General features: G+C 42.5%; 1 long non-coding RNA gene and 2 other non-coding genes across 4 annotated transcripts in view; 1 reads left to right on the forward strand and 2 right to left on the reverse strand.

Annotated features, from left to right (window-relative positions):
* The window catches only part of LOC146889572 (uncharacterized), a 34,202-nt gene extending 9,533 nt beyond the window's left edge, over positions 1 to 24,669 (forward strand). Inside the window, exons 1-3 of one of the 2 annotated variants that reach the window (XR_014999850.2) lie at positions 10,164 to 10,305; positions 22,442 to 22,600; positions 24,433 to 24,669. This is a non-coding gene — a long non-coding RNA (uncharacterized LOC146889572). Of the gene's footprint in view, positions 1 to 10,163; positions 10,306 to 22,441; positions 22,601 to 24,432 lie in introns of those variants that run through there. The other variant, XR_015736649.1, reaches the window with a different exon arrangement.
* On the reverse strand, positions 2,530 to 2,601 carry Trnac-gca (transfer RNA cysteine (anticodon GCA)). Its single transcript has one exon. It is a non-coding gene; the product is annotated as a tRNA-Cys (tRNA).
* On the reverse strand, positions 3,487 to 3,558 carry Trnac-gca (transfer RNA cysteine (anticodon GCA)). The gene has a single exon. It is a non-coding gene; the product is annotated as a tRNA-Cys (tRNA).
* Positions 24,670 to 25,734: the final 1,065 nt, after the last annotated feature.

Below are 25,734 nucleotides of genomic sequence, written 5' to 3' on the forward strand. Positions count from 1 at the left end.
GCTGGAGTACTGACTGTAGCAGCTGTCCTGGGGTGGGTACCTGACAATCACTACATGTCAGGATCTTCCTCTGCAAGGAACAGTATTTCAGAGCTTTTGACTTGATGTTTATTTAATAAAAAACCAAGGGTTCTGATCATTTGTCAAGCATATAGGTACTGTGGGACAACGGTCTCTGAAGATTTGTCACTTATATTGGTTTAATAAAACATTGATTGGCCAGTAGCCAGGCAGGAAGTATAGGCGGGTGGAACAGAATAGGAGAATTCTGGGAAAAGGAAAGGCTCAGTCTGCAGTCATTACCCAGACACAGAGGAAGCAAGATGAGAATGCCTCACTGATAAAAGGTACCAATTCACATGGCTAACACAGACAAGAATTATGGGTTAATTTAAGTAAGTTACATTAAGTAAGAGTTAGCTAAAAATATGGCTAAACAGTGTTGTAAATAATATAGTTTCTGTGTTATTATTCGGGTCTTGGTGGCTGGGAAACAAACAAGCAGCCTCTGTCTACACACAGGCACAATACAGAATTCATGTGAGTGGAATTACAGATAAATCCAACTTTTAACAACACACTATTGTTTATATTTTAAATGTTCATATCAAACATACTGCTTTTGTTAAAAGAAAAATAGTTAGCCAGGTCTGGTGAAGACAATAACACTCAAGACTTAGGCAGGGTTCTGAGTCTGAGGTTAGCCTCGACTACTTAGTGAGGTTGGGTTTTTTTTTATTGTTTTTGCTTTTAGTTCCTTGCGAAAATTTGTTCCATTTGTAGATTTGTAGGAATTTTTCTTTTAGAGGTAGTCGCATAGGTGTACTCAGATGTTGAGATTCGTTGCATCCTGATTTTAATCAGCAAAGAACTAGTGCTGTCCGCACGCTCATCAGAGGCTATTATTGAAAAGGCGACGGCACACTCATAGGACAGAACACAACACAACCATGAAAATAAAATGGGTCCTGGGCACAATCAAGGAAGGATACTCCAGTGAGGCCATTTCACAAGGAAAGGGCACTGCTGCTATGTGAAAGGGAGCTTAGTCTGGTTCGTTCTTTGTTTTTTAATTGTTTTTATTGAGCTCTCCCCTCTCCTTCCACCCTCTCCCAAGGTCCCCATGCTCCCAATTTACTCAGGAGAGCTTGTCTTTTTCTACTTCCCATGTAGGTTAGATCTATGTATGTCTCTCTTAGTGTACTCATTGTTGTCTAGGTTCTCTGGGATTGTGATTTGTGGGCTGGTTTTCTTTGCTTTATGTTTAAAAACCACTTATGAGTGAGTCCATATGACAATTGTCTTTCTGTGTCTGGGTTACCTCACTCAAAATAATGTTTTTGAGCTCCATCCATTTGTCTGCAAAATTCAAGATGTTGTTATGTTTTCTGCTGTGTAGTACTTCATTGTGTAAATGCAGCACATTTTTCTTATTCGTTCTTTGATCGAGGGGCATTTAGGTTGTTTCCAGGTACTGGATATGACAAACAATGCTGCTATGAACATAGCTGAACACATGTCTTTGTAGGACAATCGTCATTAAAAAAAAAATACTTGGCCTGTTTTGGATTTTAGAAATGGGGTCGCAGAATGTAACTCAAGTTTTTCTTTAAAAATCCTCCCCTCTCCTTTCTCAGCCCCCTGAGTGCAGGGATTTCAGGAGTTACCACCCCACTCACCTCCACTACAGGAGTTACCACCCCACTCACCTCCACTACAGGAGTTACCACCCCACTCACCTCCACTACAGGAGTTACCACCCCACCCACCTCTACTACAGGAGTTACCACCCCACCCACCTCCACTACAGGAGTTACCACCCCACTCACCTCCACACAGGAGTTACCACCCACTCACCTCCATTACAGGCAGTTATTTAACCCTACTCACCTCCATTTTAACTTTTTAAACCACTCATTGCTTTGGTCAAATATCTGAAAAACTTTTCTCAAGGAAGGACGGGTTTATTTTAGGTTGCAGTTTGCAAGAACACATGTCATTGTGGCATGGAGGCAGGAGCCTGTGGCATCTGCACCTGCACTGCACCTGCAGTTGGGTAGCAGAGAATGAGACACGCTGGTGCCCAGCCTGCTCTCTCCAGCGCCCCAACCCAGGGTAAGGTGTCTGTCACCTACAGTTGCCAACAGCTTAACTTAGCCCCTCACAGGTTTGTTAGGCTAATTGTGATTAGTTTCCACGGGTATGCCATGAGGCTAGCCTCCTAAGTGATCCTACATTCTGTCTAGTTGATGGTCAATATTCACCACTGCAGATAGTTTGATTAAAAACAAACAAACACTTGAGTTGTCAAGATGGCTCAGTGGTAAAGACAGTTGCTGTCAAGGCTGAGTTTGATCCCCGGGACCCACATGCTGGAAGGACAAGACCAATTCTCAAAAGTTGCCCTTTAATATATTCACTTGTGTGCAGTGAATATATTATAAGTATATAGCAGACACTGTATAGTAATGAAAAAGAAATTAAAACTTAGGTATCTGTATTTAAAAAGGTCAAAAATAAGGAATGAGTAGGGGGCACCTGGATTTGAACCAGGGACCTCTTGATCTGCAGTCAAATGCTCTACCCCTGAGCTATGCCCCCTGTTATTAATATATAACTTAATTAATACCCTTCACTTCCAGAGTTACACCCACATAAAGAAACTAAGGAAGCACAGGAGCCTGGCTGCTGCAGGATCAGCCTTTGCTCTCCTTTTCAACGGTGTCAATAATTCAGTAATCTCAGGCTAATGGAAACAGAGAGTCATTGGTAGGAATGTGAGTAGTTCATGCACAAAGGGAGGCATAGTGTCACAGCTTCATGAAGCATGAAGGAAGCCAGGGACCAGAACTTTAGCCAATGTGGTTATACAGTCAATGAAGGTGTACCATGAACACTAGCCATAGTCATTGGTTGCTATATAGCCTGAGCTTTATCCCCTCCGGGATGATCCAAAGCCACCCATCATCTGTGCAACTTCCTGACACTCATGGCCTTACTTGTGAACATGCCATTGGCCAAGGCGTTACCTGTTATACTGAATAATGCCATGATCAACTTGATGAGGCTGTCAAGACCAGAAGTCTGGCCAAATGCATATGTTGGCTATACATGTATTTTGGGGATGTGATCGTATTTCTGTAGACTTTGAGAAAATCCCATTGCTCTCAATAAGGTGCATTAGTAGGCTCTGTAGCTGTTGAAGTCTTAAGAGTAAAACCACCACTCATGTCTTTAAAGAAGAGGAAATGTCACCCTCTATGGACTGAGGGGTGCCCAGATAAAAATGTTCTCTTATCCCTGTCTTTATTTCCCTTCACCCTCCTATCTTATTCTCTCTGGACAGCCTTGATTAAACACACATATCCAAACCAGTGTATACTATCTGCCACTGTTGTCTTCTCTCACCATATTCCCATGCAGAATTTAATGTGGATTAAATAAAACAGGACTAGAAACAGTGTGTTCATTGAAAAAAAAAAGTCAAGGGGGCACCCGGATTTGAACCGGGGACCTCTTGATCTGCAGTCAAATGCTCTACCCCTGAGCTATGCCCCCACCTGTTTTATACATGTCTAATAAATATTCTAAAACTGCATGGACACTCCCTGGCTGTTGACATCTGACATGTACACTTGCCAGTGCTCTGCCATAATTTGCTTCCTCCTATGAGGCCCAGCCTTGACCTATCTCTGTATGTGTGACTGTCACATCCTCGTGACCAGCACCCTCCTGCCCTAGTTGCCAGCTGAGGCAATCACATTAAAAATCTTGGAAACCAAGGCCTGGAGAGATGGATCAGTGGTTTAGAGAGCATTTGTTACTATCGCAGAGGACCCAGATTCAATTCCCAGCACCCAGCAGCTCACAACCACCTGTAACTCCAGTCCAAGGGAACCTGATTCCCTTTTCTGACCTTGGCAGATGATAGGCATGCATATGGTACACAGGCATTTATGCAAGTAAAGCAGCCATATGTATAAAATAATAATAAGCATCATAGAGTTCTACAGACAAATACCATTTAGACTCACACACAGGAGCTCGATCCGGGAAGCTAGCTGTTCAACAGATCCTATGGAGGTAAAGGAAAGGGCAGGCCTGGGCAAAAGCAAAAGTTCTTGGTACTCATCTCAAAACTGATCTAGACTCTTCGGGAAGGGGAGCCAGGAGAAATATGTGTCTGTCAAGCTTAATGATAATTCTCACTCACAGACAGATTAGAGATATTTACTTGATGCTGTGACCTTTCGTATTGTAGGCATGAAAAAAATCACTGTCATTCAATTCACTTCAAAAGGAAATACACCTCGTTAGTAACCAAGTCATAACCAGGACCCACATTTACACTTAAGTGGCCTCATTGAAGGTGTCCTGGGACCGTAGATGAACTGCCTGGTTTGTCTCTTTTCCTCCTTATTCTCCATTTGCAGGCAGAAGTTACCCTAAGAAAGGATCCATCCACAGAGGTTTAGAGGGGTTGTTGGGCTGCAGCCTGATGGTGTTGCCAGCATGTCACTACACCAGGAAGAGCCGCCAGGTGACTGTCACCGAACAGGAGCAGCTTCATGTAGAGACAAAGGCTTTCTCCCTGACCTGTGCAGGTTTTCCCTGTAATCACTTGTCACCTGTGTTGGCTTACCCGGTAGCCTGCCATGGACTCTTGTGCATTAGCGGGACATGACTGGCTTTATCCACACAGGCCTCTATCTGCTCTCAACTTTCCCTGCCTTTTCTCACAGACCTATCTCTGGAGTTCTAGACATCTGCACTACCCAGGGCCCTCCAGTTTCCTCCTCAGGTCCTGTGGGGCAGCTCAGTTTGGAAAATTGAGTCTACCTCTCTCCTTCCCTCCTAATATCTTCTTTTACATCACCCAAAGCTTACACCACCCTCTTGATCTCACTCTCAACCGCTGCCCATTCATGTAGAACTCGTTTTCTGACTTTTATTCTCTGTTTTTCTCACTTCCTAGTACTGGGTTTGAAAGGGAGATATTTTGCTGGAATGTTTATGATCTGTCAGCTCAGCCCGGCTGTGAGAACAGGAACCAACATGAAAACAGGCTTTCTAACACCCAGAGGTTGGCATCAGGATGCAGTCAAGTGGGGTCAGGGCTCTCTTCCATGGGGACCCTTCTAGCTGCCTTTGAAGTCCAAAGACCCCCATAGACTGCATGATGCACAATGAGAACTATGCTCCAAAGGGGCCTTACCCACTGGGACAGTGATTGTGGGAAGGAGGCCATGGAGGTCAACCCAACAGTGAAGCATGATATGCAAGAGACATTCAGGAAAACAACTGTGTTTTATTCTCTGGGCAATAACTTACTTGATTATTTCTACTAGCTAGGAAATGTACCTTCCAATATATATAATATACACTCTTTGAGTCTCTCTAATTGTGCATCATATGACTGAAGAATTCTATGTGAAGCTGTTGACTTTGCATGTTGGATATCATACCCAGCACATGTAACTTGAGTCAGGGGAACCTGGCTGGGTAGAGGGCTAGGTTGTTGCCTACCCTATTGTGGGGCTATAAGCAGTCATTTCTTCACAGAGGGCCACCACTGATGGTTCTTAAAATGTGGACAGGTTTCACAGGCTTGAGAAAGTGTGAGAATGGAAAATCACATGAGAGATTTGTCTCCCCAAGAAGAGTAAGATGAGACTGAACAGAATATTTTTTCCCAAACCTTGAATAGCATATGGCGTTACCTTTGTCTGTTGCACTAAACACAATACATAGCTTGATTTACCCCTTACTGACTTGTTAGTTCACTCTCTGCAACACTCCACCCCTGGACTTAGACTTAGATATGGCAGGGATGGAAGACCAATCTTATCCCTTCCTGGAGAAAATTCTTGAATAGAGAAGAGAAAAAAAAATGAAGAAAGTAAAGGAACTGAAAATAAATTGTCTGTTCCTTAAAGGTGCAGTTGTGGTACAGTTACAGGCATCTTACACACCAGCATGCCACACACAGAAGCTTGCAGAAATGAGTGAAGGTCCAGAGCACAGAACTGCACAGACAGCGCTGTGCTGAAGCCGCGTGGGCTGAGGCAGCTTCCGGGAAGCTCTGTCAGGCTGTTTTTCATCTCAGTTGATTCTAGAAAGCACCTGGAAACTTTTATGGTACCTTAGCTCCACACAGGGTGTTCTCATTGTTTGAGGTGAAGCCTGGGAAATGGAATTTTTAGAGGCACGTTGACTAATAATAATTATTTTCTATGGCAAACTACAATAATAAAGCCTTAATATTTGCTGTTTCCAAGAAAATATTGTTGTATAGTAAGGAAGAAGAAATTAAAATTCAGTATCTATATAAAAAAAGGTTAAAAAAACTAGGTATGAGTAGGGGGCACCTGGATTTGAAACAGGGACCTCTTGATCTGCAGTCAAATGCTCTACCCCTGAGCTATACCCCCTGTTATTAATATACAGCTTAATTAATATCCTTCACTTCTAGAGTTACACCCACATCACTCGTACCCTATGCATCATCACTTTGGAACTCCGAGGCTAAAGTCAGAGGAAATACATCACTCTCCTGAATAAAAAGTCACAGGCTTCCTTCCTTAAAAACCCTCCAGCCTATGTTCTCCCAGGCTTCAGTCCCCAGGGTTGGACAGTCCTGGAGAGGCACCAGCACTGGCTAAGATGATTCTCAGAGTCGAGCTTTGAGTTCATCAGGGTGTGACCTACAAACAGGAACTCCACAGGACTGGGGTGTTTCTCCTCTTACATGTGATGACAAAGCCAGGCCTTACTTTCCTGGACTAATGTTAGGATCAGGGGAATTGTTGTGGAACGACAGGTTGGGATGAAAGATGAAAGATGAAAGATGATCACTTCTCACTTAGTTAACACAGACAGAGAACGATGAGGAATAAACCCCTCTTGGAATAGTTGGAAGTAGACTTTGGAATCTCCAAACTGTTAAAAGACCAACAGTCACAAAGGTCTAGGACCAGGAAATATTACAAGGCTAACCCACGTGACCCAAAGTTGGTGGTGGACAAAGCCTTATTCCATCTAGAGAAAGTGTGTGTACATGGGGGTGTCTGTCTAACATAGCTTTTATCCTCTGTTAGATTCTTAGCCTGTCCTTGTATGAATTTATAGTCCCTTATTAACTAAGTGCACTTTAGAATAAATAAATCATGGTGTATGTTACATCTGATTGTTATTTTATAATAACATCATTTTCTCATTAATCTGGTATATTAGTTTGCATTTCTTTACAAGGAGATATTAAAACTAGAATTTGACAACAAGTAATTTTGCTTTGCAGAAAAATCTAGGAAACACTGGTAGAGGGCTATTAAGTTATGCCAGGAAAGGAAGAAAGGATGAAGCATTCATCTGTCATATGTATCTAGGGCTTTATTCTGAACCATATAGGATGCCTCAGGTCACCCTCTGGTATGTTTAGCTACAACCTTCCAGCAGCATTTGCCAAGGCTGTTCATGGGACAGAGTGTTGTTTTCTTGATGTTTTTAGCGTGTTGCATGTTCTGCAACATGGACAGACTTCAGTCGTTAAGTGATAAAGTTACCATTTGGCCTGCATGCCCAGAAATGTGCTGAGGACCTAACTGTGTACATTAGAGTTATTTGCGATATAGTACAAGGTAGCACAGTATGAATGCAGAGCTTTCTAAGGCGAAGCCAACCTTGCACCCCTCAAATAACGTTAGCTTGGTTAATACCTGTTACTCTTCTTTAATACACTGCTGAATTTTATTTATTAAAATTTTTGTTCATGGTTTAGAAAAATACAGGTTTAATAAGCAAGGCTGGCCAGTTGTCTTGTTTTTCTTATACTCTTTGATGGTTTTCACAGCATCCTTAATGAGACTTATAAATGAGTTGAGGTAAGTATCCCTCCTTTTAAAAATTTCCTGTAATTGTTTGTCTAAGTTATTTCTGAAACTTTTGGTATACATAACACAATCTTATCCTGTGGGAGTTTTGTTTGTTTATTTTAATGACAGTAATATTTTTATTTTGGTTTTTCAAGACAGGGTTTCTCTGTAGCCTTGGAGCCTGTCCTGGAACTAGCTCTTGTAGACCAGGCTGGCCTCGAACTCACGGAGAGTTGCCTGTCTCTGCCTCCAGAGTGCTAGAATTAAAGGCATGGGCCACCACTGCCCAGACATGATAGTAATATTTTAAGGACAAATAATTTTATTGTAATTTTAATGCCCTCATTAGTTATTCATAATTTTTATTTCTTTTGATTTTAAAAGTAATGCAAGCATCATATCCTGGGTGATGTGGGATTCCCCTCTGCATGCTGTGAATATGTTTTATTATCATTGGTTAATAAAGAATCTGCTTTGGCCTATAGCAGGGTAGAATACAGCAAGGTGGGAAATCCAAGCAGAGATAGAGGAAGAAAGAAGGCACAGTCAGGGAGACACCATGTAAATGCTGAATGAGAAAGACACTAAAAACTTACAGAGAAACCACAGCCTTGTGATGATACACAGATTAATAGAAATGGGTTAATTTAAGATATAAGAGCTAGCTAGGGATACACCTGAGTCATTGGCTAAAAAGTATTGTAATTAATATAGTTTTGTGTGATTATTTAGGTCTGGGTGACCAGGAAATAAAAATGAGGTCTCCATTTATACCTGGGTTTAATTTTTTTTTGGATAGTTCCAAACCAGTGTCTGTCATATGCCCTAAGAAATCTCCTCAAATGAATATCCACCTTGATGCTCCTTTGCAACTGGTACCAGACTGCCTGGGGCTCCCAAAACAAAGTCTGAACTCTAATCCATTTCTTAGAAAATTACCTCTCCATCTAATCATTAACCTCTGACCCTTATATGCATCACATTCCCCCTCCACACACACCTCTTTGAGTTCTAGAAAGCTCTCTATAAGCTAGTCCTGTTTTCCCACTGTCTGTCAGGTGGAACCTTCCTGTATGCTGTGTACACTCTCATCTTGGAGGGAGGGGGAGGGAAATGGGAGGAGGAGAGGAGGTGAAAAATTTTAATAATAATAATAATAAAAACCTGAAAAGGAAATGTCTTTTAATTATCCCTTGATAACTACATACATATAAGCAATGTATCTTGATCGTATACTCCCCATCTCTCCCTCCTACTCCCCGTAGGAGCACCAACACACCCTTCTTCCTGCTCCATGTTCTCTCATGTCTTCTGTTAATAACCTGCTGAATCCTATTGGTACCGCCTGTTGACTTATCTTGCTGACTTGATCTTGTACAGGTGCCATAGCTGTAGTGAGTTCATGGTACAATGTCCATGTCTTGTACATTGTTTTCTGCTCATCCCCTGAGGTGTTCGCTGAGCTTTGGGGAGAGAAGTTCATTGGGAGCCAGATGTACCCAAGGCTTTGTCAGATGCCTGATAAAAAAAAGGGGGGGACCCTAGTTCTAGGTCCTTGCATAGGGCCAGACTTGGTAAGGTCTACTCTGGTGCTAGGGGCAGAGCCTGAAGGAGTTAAGGTTTCAGCTCCTAGGAACCTGGATTTCCCCCTTTGAGGGCAGTGGTTATCAGTCCCCCGGCAGTCCTGTCTAAGGTATCCTGTGTTCTCTTTGCCAACAGTGTTTGATTTAGCTTTCTGCTGACGTTGGCCCAATTTTCCTCTGAAAACTGTATACAAGATGCTGTGCTTCTTAATAAACTTGCTTGACATAAAACATCATCTGTGCAAGACCTACTGACCCCAACTATCTGTCTTCTTCATCTTCTCATCTCCTGGTTCTCCCACTTAGGATCCTGTCGCTGAAGAACGACCTGTTGGTTTTGGTCAGGAGTTGATGCAGATGTCCAATTTAAGTCTGAATACTCAACAGTCACATATACTTAGCACTTTGGCCAGTTATGAGTCTGCATTAACTTCTGATCATTACAGAGAGAAGCTTTTCCTGCCAAGGCTGAGGAGAAGAAGCATTAATCTAGCAGTATAGACATATTTAAAGGGCAGTTTGACAGCGTGTCATTTATCAAAACAATAGTAGTAGATTCCTGCCTAGGACCTGTGACCTCCCAAGCGCTGGGCTTTTGACCAGGTTTGCAGCACAAGGCTGGAACTCCTTCCTGTGGAGCAGGCCTCGAAACCAATCAAAACCTTAAAACCAATCCAAAGCAGTTTGATAAACCCGTAGACTCATGCCACGTGGGCACACCTTGCCTCGTAGGTCAGAACTGTGGCATGTAGGGTTCCTTGCAGGGACACTGTCAATATCTGTTCCCCTCCAGCAGCTGTGTAGCTCCTTCCAGAACTAGGAAAACCAGCCTCCAAAGAGGAAGTGCTCAGGTAAGGTCCCGCTTGTTTCTCTAGGTCCTATGACAAAAATGTGCCCTGCCTTCAGCAATAGGGTTGCAACTCTAGTTCATCACACTCTCGTGTCTAAGACTCCACTAACCTTGCCCTCTCCGCCGGGCTATGACTAAGTCCAGCCCAGTCAGCCCTGCCCTGTGCTGCTCTCCTCCCATTACGTCTAGTAGGATTTTCTGTTGCACATCATTTTCTCTGGACCAGAGTCCACCAAAATAGGACAAGGATGATGTGTCATGACCAGGTCTCCTTAGTCTCTGTAGTCACCCACTCCCAGACACAGGGTGTTAATTGTGGGGGCTGAGTTATGACACCCCATAACTCCACGGCTCTCTAGATTTTATTTCAAGGTACACTCAGAGATGAGGGAGAGAGCTGGCAGGGCTTCAGTATCTGATAGCATCAGGCAGGGGCCTCATGAGAGTGAGTTAGAAAAGAAACATGCGACAGAAACAGAGATTGGCATCCAGTCTACCACGGTTGCCTGTACCCAATGGATCATCCCTGCTTACTGAGGAGGGTGAAGCTGCAGTGTGGTTTTTACACATAAAAAAAACTAATTAGAAAGAAATACCCATTTATTTGTTGGCTATCAAGATAGGTAATAGCTGGGATCTAAGGATTAGATGTAGACTGAGAGTTCTCTGGTTCAAACCTCCACATGAACTATTCAGTCTAAAATTTCTTTATTAAAGTGTAGTTCAATGTCACAAACTCTGTGCCCAGGGAAGTGGGCACATGGGGACGGAGATCACAAACTTTGTGGAACAAGTATGGGCTCCTGCCCTGGCTCTTGACTGTTGGGGGAACCCACAGTACCAGGCTGGCTTCTGAGGTACCCTAATAATCACTTTCCTGGGTCTGAGAGCTGCTGCAGTCTGGCTGCCTGCTTTCCCACAGGTCAACACACTAAGGACGCAGGAGTCAGCTGGTTCTGAGTTTATCATTAGCAGTATAGCCACAGCCCTTCCTGTCAAATAGACTCCCAGATGGAAGCTGGGTATTCAGAACACACCTCATCTTGCAGTGCCCAACTGAAGCAGTGTAAAGCTGATCTCTCTGTGGTCAGAAAACAGGACAGAAGTGAGGAGTGGAGTGGGACGTGCAAGCAGGGAGATGCATGGACTTGGGGAAAACATTGCAGTGAGCACCTGTGGTGCTCAGGTGAGGGCTTGGGAGCCTTGTGGGCTTTGAGACCTTGGGGAACTCTAGTGGGCTAAGGAGCGAAGCTACACACACCCTGAATTATGAAGCCCAGAGGGGAGAATTTGTGATTATTTGAGAAAACTCCTAACTAGTAAAGACCTCCTAGCTTCACTTGAGTTCTCCTAGGTGAATGTGGTAAGTGAAGTGCCAAAATAATTAAGCAAGGGGGCACCTGGATTTGAACCAGGGACCTCTTGATCTGCAGTCAAATGCTCTACCCCTGAGCTATACCCCCACCTGCTTATTAATGTCTCACAGGCACTCAGAACCTGCATGGCCGCTCCCTGACTGTTAACATCACAGGTACACTTGCCAGTGCTCTGCCATCATCTGCCTCCTCCTAGGAGGCCCAGCCCTGAGCTGCCTCTGCACATGACTGCCCTGTCCTCAGGAATGACTAGCACCCTCCTGCCTTAGATCCTAGCTGAGCCAGGGGCAGTAAATTCAGGAGACCTGCTGCTACAGCCTTCTCTAACCCAACCAAAGGAGCCACGTGCAAACACACTGGTGGCTTGGCTGATTGGAGGTGAGTGGGATATGGGATACAGGAGTGAACAGAAGGGAAAGTTCTCTGTCCACTGGGAACTCCTTGGTCAGACTCTCGGGAGGGACCCAGGGTCTGATGTGTCTCTAGCAAGGTCTGTGGACAATTCTCACTGACACACTACTTAGTGTTATTCCTTTTCCCCTCTGCCTTTCCATGCTGTAGATGTGAAATAAATAAACTACGGTTAAATTAAGGACAAATAAAACACTTCTGCTTGATAATTAAGTCAAAGCAGAGTCTGGGGATCTGACAAAGGGCTCTGAGCCATGGGCACTAAAGCATGACACAGAACTAACATATGATCAGCAGGTGACAGAGTCTTGGCAGGCAGGGCTTAACTGACAAAAAGTCCCCAAGTTTTACCCTTGTACCTGTGTAGACTCCCATGAGCACAGGCCACCTGCACTGCCCCACCCAGGGATGTAGTGTACGTGGTGACTTCTCGTCTCCAATGCCCTCAGGGAGCTGAATCACCGCCTTCAGACAGGACTCTATCAGGCTTGATTTATCGTGTCCTTCCCCACAGACCTATCTCAGGAGCCCAGCATCCACGCATGCCCAGCACACCGCAGCCTTTGCTGCTCAGCAATGAGCAGCCTCGGTAGGAGAATCACGGTGCAGGGCCGGCGTCCTGCCGTACTTCCCTCCTGTGGTTTTGCCTCCACGTTCCCCACCCTTGCTGTTCTCTCTCCACTTCACTCTGTCCCTCAGCAGAGCCTGTACTGGGAATCATTTCTGTGCTTTTCATTCTCCGCTCTCCTGTCTTGTCACTTTTTGGTCTTATATTTGAAAGAAAATCTCAAAATCAGAGAGATCTTTGGCCCCGTGCTTGCCCCAAACCATCAGCTCAGCATCTGCAGGGACCAGGTACAGAGACTCAGAGCTCAGCCCTCGGGCCGCGCTGAAGTGGGGTCAGGTAGCTCTCCCATGTGGAACTTTCCTGGGCTCCATCACAATGAGGCTAAAAGACCACACAAATGCCAAGATCTAAGAGAGGACCACAGCCAGAGGATGCAGTGTGTGGAGACAGAACGGGAGGGGGGCATCAGGGAGTCTAAAGCAGAACTTTTGTGATTGGCATAAGATGATCAGGGGATTTCCCTAGCACCAGGTTTTCCCCTAACCCCATTGTAGCTCTCCCTATGAAGATCTCTCTTTCACTGTTCTTCAACTCCATCCCTCCGGCCTCAACCATCCCATTCCCTCACGTTCTCATCTCCCATCCCCTCCCCTTTACCATCCGCCTCCCCCAGTTTACCCAGGAGTTTATCTAATTCCCCTTCCCAGGGCAATCCATGTGTCCCTTTTAGGGTCTTCCTTGTTACCTAGCTTCTTTGGAGCTGCGGACTGTAGCCTGGCTGTCCTTTGCTTTACATCTAGTATCTACTTATGAGTGAGTACATGCCGTGTTTGTCTTTCTGAGTCTGGGTTACCTCACTCAGGTTGTTTATTTCTAGTTCTATCTATTTGCCCGCAATTTTTACAATGTCATTGATTATTTTGTTTCCTACTTTATTTTTTTCCTTTTTTTAATTGATTTTTTATTAAGCTCTACATTTTTCTCTGCTACCCTCTCTGCCACTCCCCTCCCCTTCAATCCTCCCATGATTCCCATGCTCCCAATTTACTCAGGAGATCTTGTCTTTTTCTATTTCCCATGTCGATTAGATCTAAGTAAGTCTCTCACAGTGTCCGCATTGTTGTCTAAGTTTACTGGGATTGTGGTTTGCAGGCTGGTTTTCTTTGCTTTATGTTTAAAAACCACCTATGAGTGAGTACATGTGATAATTCTTTCTGTGTCTGGGTTACCTCACTCAAAATAATGTTTTCTAGCTCCATCCATTTTCCTGCAAAATTCAAGATGCCATTATTTTTTTCTACTGTGTAGTACTTTGTTGTGTAAATGTACAACATTTTCCTTATCCATTCTTCAATCGAGGGGCATTTAGGTTGTTTCCAGGTACTAGATATGACAAACAAAGCTGCTATGAACATAGTTGAGCATATGTCCTTGTGGCATGATTGAGCATCCTTTGGATATATACCCAAAAGTGGTATTGCTGGGTCTTGAGGAAGGTTGTTTCCTAATTTTCTGAGAAATCACCACATTGACATCCAAAGGGGCTGTACCAGCTTGCATTCTCACCAGCAATGCAGAAGTGTTCCCTTTCCCCCAAAACCTCTCGAGCATAAGTTGTCATCGGTGTTTATGATATTGGACATTCTTACAGGTATAAGATTGAATCTCAGAGTTGTTTTGATTTGCATTTCTCTGAGGACTAAGGATGTTAAACATTTCCTTAAGTGTCTTTTAGCCATTTTAGATTCCTTTGTTGAGAGTTCTCTGTTTAGGTCTGTACTCCATTTTTTAAATTGGATTATGTATTCTTTTGGTGACCAATTTCTTGAGTTCTTTGTATATTTTGGAGATCAGACCTCTGTCTGATGTGGGGTTAGTGAAGATTTTTCCCATTCTGTAAGCTGTCATTTTGTCTTGTTGACTGTGTCCTTTACTTTACAGAAGCTTTTCAGTTTCAGGAAGTCCCATTTATTAATTGTTTCTCTCGGTGTCTGTGATGCTGGGGTTATATTTAGGAAGTGATCTCCTGTGTCAACGCATTAAAGTGTATTTCCCACTTTCTCTTCTATAAGGTTCAGTGTGGCTGGTTTTATGTTGAGGTCTTTGACCCATTTGGACTTGAGTTTTGTGCATGGTGATAGATATGGGTCTATTTTCATTCTTCTACATGTTGATATCCAGTTATGCCAGCACCGCTTGTTAAATATGCTTTCTTTTTTCCATTTGATATTTTTTGCTTCTTTGTCAAAAATCAGGTGTTCAAAGATGTGTGGATTGATATCTGGGTCTCTATTTGGTTCCATTGGTCTTCCTGTCTGTTCTTATGCCAATACCAAGATGTTTTCAGTACTGTAACTCTGTAGTAGAGTTTGAAGTCAAGGATTGTGATGCCTCCAGAAGTTCTTTTATTGTACAGGATTGTTTTTGCTAGCCTGGATTTTTTGCTTTCCCATATGAAGTTGAGTACAGTTCTTTCGAGTTCTTTGAAGAATTTTGCTGGGATTTTGATGGTCATTGCATTGAATCTGTAGATTGCTTTTGATAAGATTGCCATTTTTACTTTGTTAATTCTGCCTATCCAAGAGCATGGGAGATCTTTCCACTTTCTGGTGTCTTCTTCAATTTCTTTCCTCAAAGATTTAAAGTTCTTGTCATACAAGCCTTCCACTTGTTTGGTTAGAGTTACTCCGAGATATTTTAAGCTATTTGTGGCTATTGTGAAGGGTGTTGATTCTCTGATTTCCTCTCCAGCCCTTTTATCACCTGTGTACAGGAGGGCTACTGATTTTTTGAGTTAATCTTGTATCCTGCTACATTACTGAAAGTGTTTATGAGTTATAGAAGTTCCTTGGTTAATTTTTGGGATCGCTTATGTAAACTATCATATCATCAGCAAACAGTGAGAGTTTGACTTCTTCTTTTCCAATTTGTATCCCCTTGATCTCCCTTTGGTGTCTTCTCGCTCTAGCTAGGACCTCAAGAACTATATTGAATAGATATGAAGAGAGTGGACAATCATGTCTTGTTCCTGATTTCAGTGGAATCACTGGGAGTTTCCATATAGTTTGATGTTGGCTGTTGGCTTGCTGTATATTGCCTTTATTATGTTTAGGTATGCTCCTTGTACCCCTGATCTCTCCAAGACCTTTATCATGAATGTATGTTGTATTTTATCAAAAGCTTTTTTGGCATCTAGTGAGATAATCATATGGTTTTTATTTTTCAGCTTGTTTATATGGTGAATTACGTTGACAGATTTTCATATGTTGAACCATCCCTGCATCTCTGGGATGAATCTGACTTAATCATGGTGGATGATGGTTCTGATGTGTTCTTGGATTCTATTTGCCAGTATTTTATTTAGTATTTTTGCATCAATGTTCATGAGTGAGACTGGTCTGTAAATCTCTTTCTTAGAAATGTCTTTCTGTGGTTTGGGTATCAGGGTAATTGAAGCCTCATAAAAAGAGTTTGGCAATGTTCTTTCTGTTTCTATTGTGTGAAATACTTTGAGGAGTATTGGTATTAGTTCTTCTTTGAAAATTTTGTAGATTTCTGAGCTGAAACCATCTGGCCCTTGGCTTTTGTAGTTGGGAGACTTTTTTTTTACATACAATAAAGGGTTATTTATTTAGGGGAGACTTACAGATCACTGTCCTAGATCACAATCCTCTGCACAAACAAGGAACAGGAACAGGGTCTAGCAGCTGGAAGTGAGAGCCAGAATCAAGAAAGTAAGTTCAGGCTTTGCAGCTGCATTTATGATATAAGAGACCATGACCAAGTGGGTTGGTATCTTAAAGGCTATTGGCTGAAGGAGAGGAAGAAGCTCCCACAAAACGTCCCCCTTTTTGTTAAATAACCCAATACAAAACTATATACACAAGGAACAGATATCAAGCATAAGATTAGAATTACAACCAGCATAAACAATATTAAGCAAGAAACATATGCTAAATGTTTTAATAAATATTCTATCCTAAGGGGTCTAAATATTTTTCTTTCTTTTTTTAATTTTTATTTTTCCATTCAAATATTTACACTTCCTTCTCTCCTCCCAATCCCCTCCCGCTCCCCCACACCCCCTCCTCCCTCTCCCATCCTGCTTGAGAGAGGGTAGGGAACCCTGCCCTGTAGGAAGTCCAAGGCCCTCCCTGCTACATCCAGGCCTAAGAAGCTGTGCATCCATATCGACTAGGGTCTCAAAAAGCCAGAACATGCCGTAAAAACAAGTCCCAGTGCCTTTATCGATGACTTCTCAGTCAGCCCCCATTGTCAGTCACAATCAGAGAGTCCTATTTGATCACATTCTCATTCAGACCCGGTCAAGCTGGATTTGGTGAGCTCCCATTAGAGCAGGCACACTGCCTCAGTTGGTGGACCAACCCCTCACGGTCCTGACTTCCTTGATTATCTTCTCCCTCCTTTTGTCTTTCAACTGGACCTTGGGAGCTCATTCATTGCTCTGATGAGGGTCTCTGTCTCTATCTCCATCTGTCACCGGACAAAAATTCTATGGTGATACTCAAGATAATCATCAGTGTGATAATGTGGTAAGGATAGTTCAGGTACCCTCTCCTCTGCTGTCCAAGGACTTAGCTGGGGACATCCCCGTGCACACCTGGGATTCCCTCTAGAGCCAAATCTCTTGCCAACCTAAAATGGATCCCTTAATGTAGGTATCTTCTTCCCTGCTCCTCTATCCGCCCTTCCTTCATCTCCACCCTCCCACTCCCCCAAGCTCTTGCCAGTGAGTCCCTTCTTCCTTCCCTCTCTCCCTCTTCCCTTCCCCCAACCTCACCTTCACCCCTGCCCCCACCCCCATGCTCACAACTTTTGCCCTGCAATCTTGTTTGATTCCAATTTTCAGGAGGATCTATATATGTTTTTCTTTGGGTTCACCTTGTTATTTGGTTTCTTTGGGCTTGTGAACTATAGGCTTAATGACCTCGGTTTATGGCTAGATTCCACAAATGAGTGAGTACATACCATATTCATCTTTTTGAGTCTGGGTTATCTCACTCAGGATAATGTTTTCTATTTCCATCCATTTGCATGCAAAATTCAAGATGTCATTGCTTTTTTACAGCTGAGTAGTACTCTAATGTGTATATATTCCACACTTTCTTTATCCATTCTTCCATTGAGGGGCATCTAGGTTGTTTCCAGGCTCTGGCTATTACAAATAATGATGCTATGAACATAGTTGAACAAATGCTTCTGTAGTATGATTGGGCATCTCTTGGGTATATTCCCAAGAGTGGTATTGCTGGATCCTGAGGTAGGTTGATTCCCAATTTCCTGAGAAACTACCACACTGATTTCCAAAGTGGTTGCACAAGTTTGCATTCTCACCAACAATGGATGAGTGTTCCCCTTACTCCACATCCTCTCCAGCAAAGGCTATTATTGGTGGGTTTTTTTTTTATTTTAGCCATTCTAACAGGTGTAAGATGGTATCTCAAAGTTGTTTTGATTTGCATTTCCCTGATTGCTAAGGAAGTTGAACATGACCTTAAGTGTCTCTTGGGCATTTGAAATTCTTCTGTTGAGAATTCTCTGTTCAGTTCACTGCCCCATTTTTTAATTGGGTTAATTAGAATTTTAAAATCTAGTTTCTTGAGTTCTTTATATATTTTGGAGATCAGGCCTTTGTCTGATGTGGGGTTGGTGAAGATCTTCTCCCATTCAGTAAGATGCCTTTTTGTCTTAATGACAGTGTCCTTTGCTTTACAGAAGCTTCTCAGTTTTAGGAGGTCCCATTTATTCAATGTTGCCCTTATTGTCTGTGCTACTGGGGTTATATGTAGGAAGTGGTCTCCTGTGCCCATGTGTTGCAGTCTACTTCCCACTTTCTCTTCTATTAGGTTCAGTGTGGTCAGATTTATATTAAGGTTTTTAATCCATTTGGACTTGAGTTTTGTGCATGGTGATAGATATGGATCTATTTTCATCTACAGCTTAACATTCAGTTATGCCAGCACCATTTGTTGAAGATGCTTTCTTTCTTCAATTGTATACTTTTAGCTCCTTTGTTGAATATCAGATGTTCATAGGTCTGTGGGTTAATATCCGGGTCTTCTATTCAATTCCATTGGTCGACTTCTCTGTTCTTATGCCAATACCAAGCTGTCTTCATTACTGTAGCTCTGTAATAGAGTTTGAAGTGAGGGATGGCAATGCCTCCAGAAGTTCCTTTATTGTATAAGATTGTTTTGGCTATCCTGGGTTTTTTGTTTTTCCATATAAAGTTGATTATTGTTCTCTCAAGGTCTGTGAAGAATTTTGTTGGGATTTGGATGGGGATTGCATTGAATTTATAGATTGCCTTTGGAAGAATTGCCATTTTTACTATGTTGATCCTACCCATCCAAGAACATGGGAGATCCTTCCATTTTCTGGTGTCCTCTTCAGTTTCTTTCTTTAATACCTTAAAGTTCTTGTCAAATAGATCTTTCACTTCCTTGGTTAGAGTTACCCCAAGATACTTTATGCTATTTGTGGCTATCGTAAAAGGTGAAGTTTCTCTGATTTCCCTCTCTGCTTCTCTATCCTTTGTATATAGGAGTGCTACTGATTTTTCTGAGTTGATCTTGTAACCTGCAACATCACTGAAGGTATTTATCAGCTATAGGAGTTCTTTGGTAGAGTTTTTGGGGTCATTAATGTACACTATCATATCATCTGCAAATAATGAAAGTTTGACTTCTTCCTTTCCGATTCAAATCCCCTTGATCCCCCTATGTTGTCTTATTGCTATTGCTAGAAATTCAAGCACTATGTTGAATAGATATGGTGAGAGTGGATAACCTTTTCTTGTTCCTGATTTTAGTGGAATTGCTTTGAGTTTCTCTCCATTTAATTTGATATTAGCTGTTGGCTTGCTATATATTGCTTTTATTATATTTAGGTATGATCCTTGTATCCCTAACCCCTCCAAGACCTTTATCATAAAGGGGTGTCAAATGCTTTTTCAGCATCTAATGAAATGATCATGCTTTTTTCTTTCAGTTTATTTATATGATGGATTACATTGATAGATTTTCATATGTTGAACCAGTCTTGCATCTCTGGGATGAAGCCTACTTGATTGTAATGGATATTTTTTCGATGTGTTCTTGGATTCTGTTTGGCAGAATTTTATTAAGAATTTTTGCATTGATGTTCATGAGTGAGATTGGTCTGTAATTCTGTTTCTTGGTTGGGTCTTTGTGTGGTTTTGGAATCAGGGTGACTGTAGCTTCATAAAAAGAGTTTGGCAATGACTCTTCTGTTTCTATTATGTGAAACACATTAAGGAGTATAGGTATCAGCTCTTCTTGGAAGTTCTGATAAAAGTCTGCATTAAAACCATCTGGTCCTGGGATTTTTTTTTTTTTGGTTGGGATGTTTTTGTGACAGCTTCTATTTCCTCACAAGTTATAGGTCTATTTAAATTGTTCACCTGGTCTTGATTTCATTTTGATAAATGGTATTTATCTAAAAACAAGTCCATTTCTTTTAGATTTTACAACTTTGTGGCATATAAGCTTTTGTAGTAAGACCTAATGATTCTCTGAATTTCCTCAGTGTCCGTTGTTAGGTCCCCCTTTTCATTTCTGATCTTGTTAATTTACATGTTTTCTCTCTGCCTTTTGATTAGTTTGGATAAAGTTTTGTCAATCTTGTCAGCCAGCTCTTTGTTTCATTGATTCTTTGGATTGTTTTCTGTGTTTCTATTTTGTTGATTTCAGCCCTCAGTTTAATTATTTCCAGCCTTTTACTCCTCCTGGGTGAATCTGCTTCTTTTTTTCTAGAGCTTTCAGCTGTGCTGTTAAGTCTCCAATGTGAATTTCCTTCTATCACTTTCTATAAGGCTGGATTTGTGGCTACGTATTGTTTTATCTGTTGGTTCTCTTATTTCTCTGTTCACTTTTTGTCTGATTGATCTGTCCAGTGGTGAGAGGGGAGTGTTGAAGTCTCCCACTATTAGTGTGTGTGGTTTAATGTATGATTTAAGCTTTAGAAGTGTTTCTTTGAAATATGAGGGTGCCCTTGTATTTGGGGCATAGATGTTCAGTATTGACATTTCCTCTTTATGGATTTTTCCTGTGCCTAATATGAAATGACCTTCTTTGTCTCTTTTGACTGATTTGAACTTGAAGTCTATTTTGTTAGATATTAGGATAGCTATACCCCCTTGTTTCTTAGGTCCATTTGATTGGTATATTTATCCCAACCCTTTACTCTGAGACAATGTCTGTGATGTCATTGATTTTCAGCATTGAGTAATATTCCATTGTGTAAATGTACCACATTTTATTTATTCATTCTTCAGTTGAGAGTCATCTAGGTTATTTTCAGGTTCTGTCTATTATGAATAATGCTGCTAAGAACATAGTTGAGCAAGTGTCCTTGTGGTATGACTGAGTATCCTTTGGGTATATGCCCAGGAGTGTTATTGCTGGGTTTTTAGGTCGATGTATTTCTAATTTTCTGAGAAACTGCCATACTGATTTCCAAAGTGTCTGGACAAGTTTTCACTCCAACCATCAGTGGAGGAGTGTTTCCCTTACTCCACATCCTCTCCAATATAAGATGTCCTCAGTATTTTTTATCTTAGTCAATCTGGTAGATGTAAAATGGTATCTCAGTGTCATTTTGATTTGCATTTTCCTGATGATTAAGGATGTTGAACAATCCCTTAAATGTCTTTTGGCCATTTGAGATTCTTCTGCTGAGAATAAAATGGATTATTTTGGATTTTGGAGTCTAGTTCCTTGAGTTATTTATATATTTTTGAGATGCCCTCTGTCAGATGCGGAGTTGGTAAAGATCATTTCCCATTCTGTAGGCTGTCATTTTGCTTTATTTATCAGATTTAGAGCCTCTGTGGGAACAAACCAGGTCCTCCATAAGGTGAAGACAGTGGTGACACTTCGAACATCTGAGAGGCCCCTGGCAGTAGCATCAGGATCCATCCCTGGTGCATGAGCTAGCTTGTTGGAGCCCATTCCCTATGGTGGGAGGCCTTTATGCAGCAGAGAGGATCTTGGTCCTGCCCCAACTTAATGTGCTAGACATTTATGACTCCCCATGGAGCCCTACCCATTGGGAGGAAGGGATAGCAGGTAGGCTGGGGGGAAGGCGACAGGGTGTGGGAGGAAGGGAAGGAAGGAGAACTGTGTTTGGAATGTAAAATGCAATTAAAATTAAAAAAGATATCAGGGCAATCACAGGATGCTTCTTCTTGGGAAAGTATTCATGCAAATTTTATCTCATAAATATACTTATGGTATATATTTCATCTATAGAACAAGATTTCCCCTTAGTAGTAAAAACCATTACACCAAAACCAGGCTCAGAAGCCTCATTGGTGAATTCCTTCAAATATGTAAGCAAATAACACGAACAGAAGAGCACGCACTGTGGAGCCAACATAACCTTAATATTCAGTCTTCTAGAAAGTGTGTGTATACGTGTGTGTGTCCAAATGAGCTATTTTTAGATAAATGCATTTATCAAATTCTTGCACTGGATCTGATAGATGATGGCAGAACTCTGCCCTAACTGGATGAATCCCAAGACATATGAGACAAGAAAGAAAGTAGGTCTATTCTGTGAATGTGGTCACTTTGTTTACTAAATCAAACAGAAAGGGGGCACCTGGATTTGAACCAGGGACCTCTTGATCTGCAGTCAAATGCTCTACCCCTGAGCTATACCCCCACTGGTACCAGTGTGCCCAGTTAATACATTTCATCCATGTGGTGATAAATTCTGACTATAAAGTTAAATTACAGATCCTCTGAGACCTACTTCCCAGAAGCAGCCAGACCTGACTGGTGAGATGCCTTCCTCAGCTCTGCAGCTCTCTAGGTCCATCCTTGATGAGCATCATCAGCCAAGGAAATTAGAGGAGCAGTCTGCAGACCTGAGCCCATTTCACCCTGCTGTCCTGGGTGAGCTCCTCAGCTGGCCAATTGCCTTCCACCTGAGCCTCCATCACCCTCTCCTCCTTCCCTGAAGACAGAGTGGGCTGTCACTCAAGGTTCTCCCAGGGCCATACTGTCATTGGTATCCACAACACTGCAGGGTCCCTCTTTCCCTGGTACAGGAGCTGAGTCAGGTTTTACCCTTTGAGGATGAAGCAAGAGAGCAGGGGGCTCTGGAAAGGGAAGAAGCTCACATGGGTAATGTTCACCCTCCACAGAATACCTGATTCTAGGATGTGTCTCCTTAGCTCTGAGCACATGTTCACCAGACAGCCATGAAAGGAGATAATTTATGGTTTGGCTTTTCTTTCTGGTCCTTGGACACCAGCTGTCTGTATGGATGCTGAATCTGAAAATTTCAAAAGAATTCTCCACCATCGTCCTTGCCTTCTCTTTAAGAACCCAACATAACCAGAGAAACCAGATACATGTAGGAAGAGAGCTGACATAATAAGAATGGGAAGGACACTGAGCTTGTAGGGAGAGATGGGAGGCAGCCATTCATCTTCATGAAGGGCTGAACAGCTCTGTTGAGTACCATAAGCAGAATGAATGGAAGAAACACAGGACTGATCGTACATGATAACTCCATGAGTAAAAACATAAACCAATAGATTTATGGTAGGGGGCATCCGGATTTGAACCGGGGACCTCTTGATCTGCAGTCAAATGCTCTACCCCTGAGCTATGCCCCCTCCATGTCAGAGATGTTTTATAAGTGCCTTACCCTTCATAGTCACACCCAGCATTCCTACAACTTATACTTTTTACTTGCCAAAACTAGCACTGCTGCCTCCACAAACTCATCCAAGACAGGTCCTTCTCCTGTCCACGGTATCTCCAACTTTGTCCCATGTTGTAATGTCAGCACCCTCCCATACAAATCTGAGCCTGTAAGAGCAGCACAGCTGGAGACAGGTGGACATGAGCTAATACAAAGGACTTCAGATTTACATGTCTGACTTCTTCAGTTATATACAAGCTCTCAGTTTGAAGAGACCCTGCCTAATTTCTCTGGGGAACTATGTGGTACCTGTCTGATCTGTGTGTTAGCCCTGAGGGTGGCTCCTGGGGAGATGGTGAAGATGTCTCTTGAGGCCTGAGTGGGTCATCCAGGAGATCCGACAGCCGAGCAGGAGGACAGAGGGTCAGGGGATGATGAAGCTGTGGACACTACCTGTCCTTCAGATCTATCGCCACTACACAAACTCATTGCCATGAGTTTTAATTAACCGATATGGCATAATTAAATTATTTTGAATACTCAATAATATTTTTTAAAATTATTAAAAAAACATGCATTCTCCTGAATCCTCTTCTTATTGCTCCTGTCACCCAAAGGGAGCCATTCTCCAAAGGTTTAGCCATCTCTTCTCCTCTGCCTGTGCAGTTACGTAAACTACGTACAACATGGATGTCCTATTTAGTCAGGGCTAGACATCAGTAATTGACAGAGTTGCAGATGAGGATTATAATTTCCACGCCTTCTTCCATTCTCAGTATCCTACTCCATTCCTGTTCCAAGTTTTAGTTGAATGAGCTTCTATGTTTCTATCACGACGATTTGTTAATGCCATGTATGGTGGATGTGTGTCATTCTAAACGGGACAAAGACATCTGGTAGAACTTTTGTTTGTACTAAAGTTAATGACAACCTTATGTTTGAACTGTTTCACTGTCTTTAAACATGCACATCTTCCAGAAACCTTGAGTTCTCTACAAAAAAAATTTCAGAATAATTTTCCATGCATGGAAATGTTTCTACTGTCTAATGAATATTTCTCCCTTCTGTTTTCCAGGAGTGACCTGGACTCCTGCTCCTTTTGTTCCAGCTGCCCCCAAAATCTGCTGCACAGTCAGTGCCCCGCGACTTCCTTCACCTTCACCATAACCTGCTTCTGCTCCACCATCTCTTCTGTGTGCAAGTCTCTCTCCCAAATGCCAACTTCTTGAATGTTTCTTAACAAAATGACATTCCTTTGGGGCAATGAACTCCTCCTGTGAGCGCTGAATAAAAGTAAAATTTCTAGCCTTTATATGACTGATAAGACCTATAATTCTTCCACACACTATACTGATAGTCAGGATACTTACCTTAAATATTTTTTTCATAAATAACGTGGTAGTTTGAATGAGAACAAATACATAGGCTCATATATTTGAACGTTTGGTCCCTACTTGTTGAACAGTTTAGGAAGGATTAGGAGGTGTGACCTCATTAGAGGGGATGCATCACTGGGAGGGGCTTTGTGGTCTCAGAATCCCACATTAGGCACAGTCTTACTCTTTGCCTCCTGCTTGTGGATCAGATGTAAACTGTCAGTTATTGCTCAGTGCCATTCCTGCCCACCTGCCACCATGATTCCCACCATGATGATAATGGACTAGCCTCAGATATTGTAAACAATCCCCCATTAAATGCTTTCTTTATAAGTTGCCTTGATCATGGTGTGTCTTCACAGCAATAGAACAGTATATTAACTATTTATGTAACAGCATAGTAACACAGAATAGTAAGTGAGAATTTGATTATCAGGGCCTGGGTATTGCTTTGACAGGCCTGCCCATGCTGCTTGTTGGAAGAACATGAAAGAAGCTGGGATTTTGGATTAGAAAGGCAATTGAGTACTATAAGTTTGACTTACTGGGCCATATCATTGGGAACGTGGAAAACAGTAGTGCTCACAACAATGTGGTTGTGGAATTCTAGTTCAAAAGAGTCAAGGTGAGAAAGCTGGTCCCGTTGGCATGGACATGGGTGAGAGAGCCCTGACCCTTGCCAGAGCAAAAGAGCTGGCCCCGATCATGTGTGCAGGGCAGAGCTGTCCCCTCTCCTCATTGATGCGCCTTATTGGAGCACCGGCGCTGCCCCTTATCAGAGGCTAGATGGTGTAGACTCAGAAGAGCTGGTCCTACCTCTTGCTTGGAGTTATTTAGAAAACTGGCCTTGGTGGCGAGGTGCAGGAAAGGAAGGGGCACTGGAGAGCTGGCCCCATCCCACACCAGCTAACACATACACACAGGAGAGCTGGCTTCTTCCCTCCCCTCAGCAGACCAGGAGAGTCATCAGCCTGATGGCAGGGGTGCAAGAGGACTGGCCC

This window comes from Myodes glareolus, chromosome 25, assembly GCF_982192425.1.
Source record: "Myodes glareolus chromosome 25, mMyoGla1.1, whole genome shotgun sequence".
Taxonomy (NCBI): domain Eukaryota; kingdom Metazoa; phylum Chordata; class Mammalia; order Rodentia; family Cricetidae; genus Myodes; species Myodes glareolus.